The sequence below is a fragment of the Otolemur garnettii genome, unplaced genomic scaffold (genome assembly GCF_000181295.1).
Source record: "Otolemur garnettii isolate 467f Iridium unplaced genomic scaffold, OtoGar3 scaffold00039, whole genome shotgun sequence".
Classification (NCBI taxonomy): Eukaryota; Metazoa; Chordata; class Mammalia; order Primates; family Galagidae; genus Otolemur; species Otolemur garnettii.
The window spans coordinates 6,664,396-6,671,672 of record NW_003852434.1 but is presented as its reverse complement, the minus strand read 5'-3'; the positions used below and the strand labels follow the sequence as shown (position 1 = coordinate 6,671,672).

General features: G+C 45.8%; 1 protein-coding gene across 1 annotated transcript in view; it reads right to left on the bottom strand.

The window, feature by feature from the left end:
* The window catches only part of LIN54 (lin-54 DREAM MuvB core complex component), an 81,181-nt gene extending 78,684 nt beyond the window's left edge, over positions 1-2,497 (bottom strand). Inside the window, exon 1 of the mRNA XM_003790111.3 lies at positions 2,302-2,497. The gene's annotated coding sequence lies outside the window, so the exon portion shown is untranslated. The remainder of the gene's footprint in view (positions 1-2,301) is intronic.
* Between the last annotated feature and the right edge of the window lie 4,780 nt (positions 2,498-7,277).

Genomic DNA, 7,277 nt, shown 5'->3' with positions numbered 1-7,277 from the left:
AAAAAAAAAAAAAACTCCAAAGGTTGAAGCCAACTATAGTACTATCACCTCCATCTCATTTCACCTATGATAGAGCCTACATGCAAAAGCTATAGGATTTATCTCCCTAGGTGCATTTCTGAGGCTGTCAATCACCTACCCAAATTTTCTCTAACTCTCAAAACCTTCCTCAGTAATATCTCATTCAACCTGTTTTTCTGACTTTACCTCCAAAAATTCCTAAACTGAAAGCTCCCTAAAGCAATAATGCTGACGTTAATGCATGTAATAGATACCTAATAATGTTTGAAAAAAAGTAATCAAAATCTGTAGTGCTCCCTGCAAAAAGATGGACACCAGATTATCTTCAGTGGCATATCTCTCCCTTCATTTCTTTATAACACATTTTAATTATTAACACACAATTGTTCTAAAGACAGCAATCTGAAAACTGGTATTTAAGGACAATCACAAAAAGACAATGCCCTCTGTGATTAAAAGAAAGCCAATGAAAAAACATTTTCATTTCCCTATTTTGGTTATTTTAAAAATTCTTAGTCTTACTAACTTAGCAGCTGTAATGATATGGACTAAATATTTGCAACATAAAAACTATAATTAAAAAAAAAAGACAAAAGCAAATTCCTAGTAGGTAATACAAGAACATCAGACAAATTATTTTTTAAATATTTAACATAATAATCATTAACAAGGGTGGTGCCTATGACTCAAAAGGGTGGGGCGCCAGCCCCATATGCCAGAGGTGGCGGGTTCAAACCCAGCCCCAGCCAAAAACTGCAAAAAATAATAATAATAATAATAATAATACTCATTAACAAAACCTTCTGAATACTTTTCAGATATTTGCCCTACAATTGTTTTCATCCCTTAGTCTTCCAGTGGGTGAAAGCTCAATGTTCAAAGTTTACACACCCATTCATACAGAATATTTCCTTCTGAATACACTACTTAACTTATGATATTCTATGACATACTATCTTGGTAGGTAACTTGGATGAGGAAATTTACTGCTCATCATAAACATTACTCATGGCTATTTCTTAAATATTAACTTCTCTCTCTACTCTCAGACACTTAATGTCACTGACCCAACCTACTACAAAAGCTAGGGGAAAAATACAGGGCTCCAAATTAATGTATAAAAATTTAATTCAATAGCCAGGCGTTGTGGCGGGAGCCTGTGGTCCCAGCTACTTGGGAGGCTGAGGCAAGAGAATTGCCTAAGCCCAAGAGCTGTAGGTTGCTATGAGCTGTGATGCACTCTACTGAGGGCTACAAAGTTGAGACTCTGTCTCTAAAAAAATAATAATAATAAAATAAAAATTTAGTTCACATGTTAACTTTTCTGAAACACTACTTTTATGTGCAAGGACACAGACTCCTAAGGGATCTTGCAGCATAATCTAAACATGGATCTTTGAATAACCTAACAAAATTAAACCATGGTCATCATAAAGTCAATCAATTCGATTCTCCAGCTGTCTAAACAAACAGCCAACAAGATCAGCATTTAAAATTTATCTGAGGTCTGGATTTACCTTTCTCAACTTAAATGTACTCACAACAAATGCTTGCAGCCAAGCCATCACAACTCTCCTTAGCAGTGAAAATTCATGATCAAAAGAGAGCTTTCAGAACAGTATTTCACTTAGATTATAAAATCTACTGCAAAAATTTCCATAACTTTACTCTCTGAATTCACGAAATGGATGGAGGCAGGGAGTAACTTCCCTGAAAACCACAGGTATAAAGCACGACTGATAGTACCTCAATTGTTATTTGCTAAATTGCAGGGGTAAAGAGATCACTATACGACTGATGGAGCATAAAAGAAAAAAACATTTTTATTTGTTACAAAACTGGTCCATATTCTCAAAAAATGTGAGGATCCACATCCCAACAAGTTATAGACCATGATCTAAGACACAGGATGGAAGACAGAGATCTTAAATGCAGAATAAAATGCCAAAGTTGTGCCTCCCTAAAGAAACATACAACCCCATAGACTGCTGCACACCATCAAACTAACACCCGCCAGGGTGGATATTTTAAATATTCTATCAGGAAATCATGGTAAGTGCTAGCGGTTCCTCTAGGCCTCAGCAGCAGCCTTAAGGTATAAGAGCAAACTGGAGCCCTCTTAACTCTCAAAGAATCATGTTGATGTCATTATGAGGCTACTGATTCTTCGCACTCAGGACAAGTCATTCCCGATCCAAACGCAATTCTTCCCTCGCCCACTCCCACCGCCCCAAATAGAAGTCTCCATAGAGAAGCCCTCGTGCAGCCCCTCTCCTCTACCTCCAGCGGCTGCCGTTTTCTCCTCCCTCGGGCTCCGAGGTGGGGGCTCCAGAAGGTCCCGGGCAATTCCAAGCCCGGGCGGTGCTTGTTTTGCCTGTGCACGGTAGCGCTGGCCGGCCAATCCTCTCCCAGTTTGTCCAAACTGGAGAGCTGCGGGGTACCCCGGGGCCGAGGAGGGGGCCCGGGCGGCGACGTCGCCGCTGCCGCCGCCTCTGGTATGTCAGGGGCCGGGATTGTATTTCGAAAGATCCGCCATTTTCACCTCGTCATCACCATCACAGCTCAGCAGCTTCCCCGACAGCCGGAGCCCGGGCCGCCGCCGCCGCCGCCGCCAGTAACCTCCCTCTTCCTCCGCCCCCCCGCCCCGCCCGCCCCTCCCGAGAGGCGCACACCCACATATCCGGGGAAGCCTCCCGCCGCCCCGCCAACCTTCAAACGCGCACGGCGGGCACCGTGCACCGGCCGCGCCGGGACCTTTCACCCCGCACGAAACGCCAGCCCCGCGGCCCCGCAGCAGCGCCAGAGGAAGTCGCGCTACCTGCAGGGTCCCAAGTCCGGCAGATTTTTGTTTGGAGGAGCAAAAGCCACGCGGAAGATGGCATAAGGACAACAAAGAGCACAAACTCTTTCATTTTCAAGAAGCAACTTGAGAGATGGTGGAATGCGTTTCATTCACTGTGCCCATCTCAGGCACTCAAAACATTAAGACCCTCAGGTCATTCGCCCACGTTGACAGGTTGCTCCACCCGCAGAACTTCCTTGACAGGGTGAGCTATTTCCGTGGGCATATCTGACCTCTCTTAAATCTCTGTAAATTACAGGCACCCTTCCCCACGCTAGGAGGGTGGTAGGTGGTCAAAATACCTAATTTTTAAGGATAATGTTCTGAACTATTTTCCTCTCCACTTAATTTCACGTGATCATTTCTGTCCATGAACACTGTGACTTCCAATTTTTCTTTAAGACGTCAAAGCACAACTAGACTTAAAATGTATTGATCCAATTGTGGAAACATTCATAAATGATCATTTCCAAAATATAGAAAATAATGCTCTAAGCTAAAATTCTTTGCAAAGTGTTTTTAAGACCTAAGTCACCAAATTAAAAAACCCGTCTGTCGCTGGTGTAGTTTGTTCAATACAGTGGAAATAAAAAGACCCCAGAATTATCCACCCTTATCTGCTCCTCCAATTATTCAGTTTAATAAGTGACTAGAAATGAACGTAGGTATTTTTTAATCCTCTAAGAAATAAGAAAAGACAGGCTGCAAGGCTTCTGCAACCAACATTAAAAATAAAAAGTATAATGGCCACCTTTTGCTAATTTCATAAAAAGTAATAATAATCAACCATACAAAAGCTTTACTGTATACCATTCAACTACAATATAAGCTCTAAAAGACCTATCTAAAATAAGCCAATTGAATTTCAAAGTTGCGAATAGCTCCACTCTGCTGTCTTATTAAAAGTTAGTCTAAGAAGAGTGAGGTTGAAGTTGAAAAGCCATTTTATTTCCCTACCTTGTTTGAATGACAACTCCATATGAAAGCTGGTAGTTTGGGGCTTAAACGAAAGCTATGTAGCACCAAGCCCAATCTGTTTTTACATGTAGTCTGCTAGACGCCGAGAGTATAAACTGTTCCCAATTTCTTCCTCTTTAAACTTTATTTCCCCACCAGCAGTCCCGTTCACCCGCACTCTGCTTGGTTGTTTACCGTTGCTTGGCCAAGCTAAGTCCCAGCCCGCTCCCTTCCCCCGTGCACCTCGGGAACATTATGACATTTGGCTGGTGGGCTTCGCGAGGAAAACGGACACACACGAAGAAGAGTCCATACAAAGGGGTGTAGGAAGAACGCGACGGCGGGCAGGAGGGAAAGGAGGAGCTGGTACAAAATGACACAGCAGCAAAACCGGTTCCCAGAAACCCGGGGCCGACACGGCCGGCTTCTCGGCAGTGCTGCGTGCGTGTCAACAGCAGTGCGAGCCCTTCCTCCAGACCGCCGGCTAGTTGGCCGGCCGAGCGCTGGTCCTCTGGGTGACAGCCGCCCTCCCGGGTGCCGGCGGGAAGAGAAAGAGCCCGGAGGATCCTCAGTCCCCGCAACCCAAGGATGGGGCTCTGCGGCCCCAGCCGGCAGCTTCCCGCTCCCCGCCACGGCGCGCCGGCCTGGGCTCCCGGAGGGAGCGGTCTGGCGCCCTCCGCCCGCGCCGCCCGCGCCCCCTTCCCATTTGCCCCGCCAGAAGCCTTCATCCCGGGAGCTGACACTCACCAAACCAGGCGGCGCCGCCGCCTACTCCTCGCGCAGCGCTCCCTGGGCGGCTGCGGCGGCGGCGCCTCGGAGACACAGACCAGGGTTTGTTCAAAATCACGCGCCCAGCGCCATTCCACCGCCGCATCCCATAATACGCCGGGCCCTCCCCGCCCGCGCGCCCCTCTCGCCCGCCCCTCTCGCGCGTCCCTCCACTCCGCCCGCCCCGCCTCCCGGGCCGGCTTCCTTCGCCCCGCCCCTTCCGCGGCGCCTTGCTCCTCCCCCTGGCAACCCGAGCTCGCGTCATCTCGCAAGGCTCTGGGAGTGTGCTTCGGCTCCACGTGACTCCTAGCGGGCGCCCTGTCAAAGCTTTCGCACGGAATGTTCCATCGCCCAGACGCGGTTGGGCGGGGGAGACCCGATCCCGCCTGCAGTTGAAAGAGACTGCCCCCTTGTCTAGCTTTCCTTGTTAGGAAGTCGGGGCTGTAGGTGAGATTTCCAGCACCCTCCCTCCCTTTGATGTGTTCGAATGAGCTGGTGATCAATATTCACAAATTACAAATCTCTTTTTAGGCACTAATTTTGCAAAGGTCGCTAAAAATCCGCCGGTTGCTCACTCAGTTAAACTTATTTTGAGAAGGACATTTTGCTTTCCTGGACATTTGCTTTCCATTTTGCTTTCCTGGATACAGCTAACACCAACACAATCAGAATTCTTTGAATGTAGTTACCTTTTCCTTCTTTGATTTTTCCCGCTTTTTATAAAAGATCCAAATGTGGAGTCGAGCTCGGTGTGAGTCAAGAACTTGCACAGATGAAACAATAGAAAATACAGAAGAGTGTAAATGTAAAATGCTGTGGTACGGTCTATAACTGCTAACTGAGCGCCGAGGACAGGCAGGTTAACGTGAGAGACAACTGGTAAATACTGAGCAATGTAGTGGAAGCAGCAATCACTTTGGAACCTCCGCTTATTAGGGTATAACGTCAAAGTTTCTTTTCCCATATGTAAAATAAAAACAGCAAACTTCCCAGGATCCTAAAGGTTAAATACATGTGAAATGAGCAGCTATCCTACACAGCCAGCGTCTCTAATGTTACTTCTATTGTGGCACATTCACCACCACCCCATACCTCCCAGCCCAAACTCAATGGTTAGGCTTTAGCAAGGCAGGTGGCATGAAATCGGCAAAGGCTTGGAAGTGGGAAGATCTGTGGCATGTGCAAGGAACGTGAGAAACTGAAAGATACACGTATTTTGTTGGGGATCAGTGATGGAGCCCAGGTTATAAGGAGTCTTGAGCACTTGTGATAGATAAATCCTCATGGTCAAATAATTGGTGGTAAGGTGGGGTACCTGGGGAAGCAAGAAGGGAGTGTGATGGGGTACCTGAACCTGACTGGATTTTAGGGAGACAAAGAATCCACAAACAAGGTGAGACATTGTCTCAGTTTATTGCAGAAGGCTAACATAACTCGGATACCAAAATCCAAGACAAATAGCAAAAAAAAAAAAAAAGAAAAGAAAGAAAGGAAAATCTAGGCCAGGCGTGATGTGGCCTAGATCACCCCTGTAATCCCAGCACTCTGGGAGGTTGAGGTGGGTGGATTGCTTGATCTCAGGAATTGGAGACCATCTTGAGCAAGAGTGAGACCCCCATCTCTAAAAACAGCCAGGCAATGTGGTCTTATAGTCCCAGCTACTAGAGAAGCTGAGGCAAGAGGATGGCTTGAGCCTGAGTTTGAGGTTACTGTGAGCTATGACACTAGAGCACTCTACCCAGAGCAACAAAGTAAGAATCTGTCCCAAAATAAATAAAAAAGGAAAATCTTCCATTCTCACTATGATTTTATTACAAAGACAAAAACTGGGTATTAAGATGTTATTAAAGCCAACAGTTTGGTAGTAAAAAGAATTCACATCATGACCAAGTACAACTTACTCCAACACTGATGGTTTAACATTAAGAAATCTGGATGGTGCCTGTGGCTCAGTAAGTATATGGCACCGGCCCCATATACCGAGGATGGTGGGTTCAAACCCAGCCCTGGCCAAACTGCAGCAAAAAATAGCCAGGTGTTGTGACGGGCGCCTGTAATCCCAGCTACTTGGGAGGCTGAGGTGGGAGAATCACCTAAGCCCAGGAGTTGGAGAGTGCTGTGAGCTGTGACTTCACAGCACTCTACCACGGGCAATAAAGTGAGACTCTGTCTCTAAAAAAAAAAAATAAATAAAAATAAAAAAAATGAAGAAACCTAATCATGTAATTTATTAAAAGAGAAAAATAAAATTATATTCTCTGCAGGGTGTCCTAAAAGGTTGCCCATAACATTACCATACATACAGAAACTGGGAAATTGTAACTAAATGTACCTTTATTTACAAAATACTCATTACAAAATTTTATACAATATTCTCTACCTGGTGACCAACTTGTCTCCTCATGTGTGGCAATGTTATGGGTGACCTCTAAGACGTCCTAGATACGTTGCATATAAATCAATTCATTCTGAATTTTAAAAATTCTTAATAAACTAGAGGCTTGGCGCCTGTAGCTCAAGTGGCTAAGGCGCCAGCCACATACACCTAAGGTGGCAGGTTCGAATCCAGCCTCGGCGCGCCAAACAACAATGATGGCTGCAACAACAACAGCAACAAAAAAAATAGGCAGGTGTTGTGGCGGGCACCTGTGGTCCAGCTACTTGGGAGGCGGAGGCAGGAGACTCGCTT